This window comes from Sinocyclocheilus anshuiensis, unplaced genomic scaffold (assembly GCF_001515605.1).
Source record: "Sinocyclocheilus anshuiensis isolate Anshui unplaced genomic scaffold, SAMN03320099.WGS_v1.1 scaffold1034, whole genome shotgun sequence".
NCBI classification, from domain to species: Eukaryota; Metazoa; Chordata; class Actinopteri; order Cypriniformes; family Cyprinidae; genus Sinocyclocheilus; species Sinocyclocheilus anshuiensis.
In genome coordinates this window covers 831,632-832,735 of record NW_015538015.1, presented here as the reverse complement: position 1 = coordinate 832,735, position 1,104 = coordinate 831,632, and positions in this window count along the sequence as shown.

Here is a 1,104-nt window from a genome sequence, read left to right as displayed (position 1 = left end):
TGATGATTTAATCACCCTCAAGGCATCCTAGGTGTATATGACTTCTTCTTTCAGCTGAAAGCAATCACAGTTATATTAAAAAATGTCCTGGCTCTTCCAAGCTTTAAAATCGAGATTTTGAAGCCCAAAAAATGCATCCATCCATCATAAAAAGCACTACACATGGCACTGGGGGGTTAATAAAGGCCTCCTGAAGTGAAGTGATGCGTTTGTGTAAGAAAAATATCCGTATTTAAAACTTTATAAACTGTAATCTTTAGTTTCCACTAACTGTCGTATGCGTGTTCACGAGAGAGAGGCTTTCCAGCGGATGATGTAGGACATAGGCGTAGCGTATGCTCCAGTGAGAATATGCTAGTTTCACGAGAGCCTAGTTTTGTTTACAGCAAAGGAAAACCAGTCCCCCTTGGCTTTATCGAAATCCTCCAACATTTTTCTTTACAAATCCTTGTTTTGTACTTCTAATTGGTGACCAGTGTTTTGTTTTCCTCTCTCCACTGCATTTCCGCGTTCGTCACTTCTCACCGGAGCTTATGCTATGCCTACGTCCTACATTATCCACTGGAACACCACTCTCTCGTGAACATGCTCACGACAGTTAGAGGAAGCTAGAGATTATTGTTTATATAGTTTTAAGTTATATAGTGACAATACACTGCCCCTTTAAAATGCTGATTTTTTCCCTTCTGGCACTGGTCTTGTTATTCGCAGTTGTATTCAACAATTAAAATCAAAGAACAATTTCATAATTTTTAGCTCATCTGTTAAGTATCAACTAAACTGATTTTCAATTCATTCAACAACATTCTACACATTTTGTACACATTCATTTAACAGAACATGAACACAAAACTGTGACATCCACAGCTCTTTGTTATTTGAAAATTGTCCCGTGGACCCTTTCTACAGATAAAAAAACAACAACAACTTGTATTCCCATTTCACTATTTTCACACAAATTGCACGGTGACTGCATTCATCAAGCACAACCCTTCACTCTTGTTATCAAAGTTTTTGTAAGAAAACAGTGACAACAAAAAATCATCTCCTTTTACTTTTTCTTCCTATTAATGAATATTTTATTGAATGTCACTGGGTCATTGA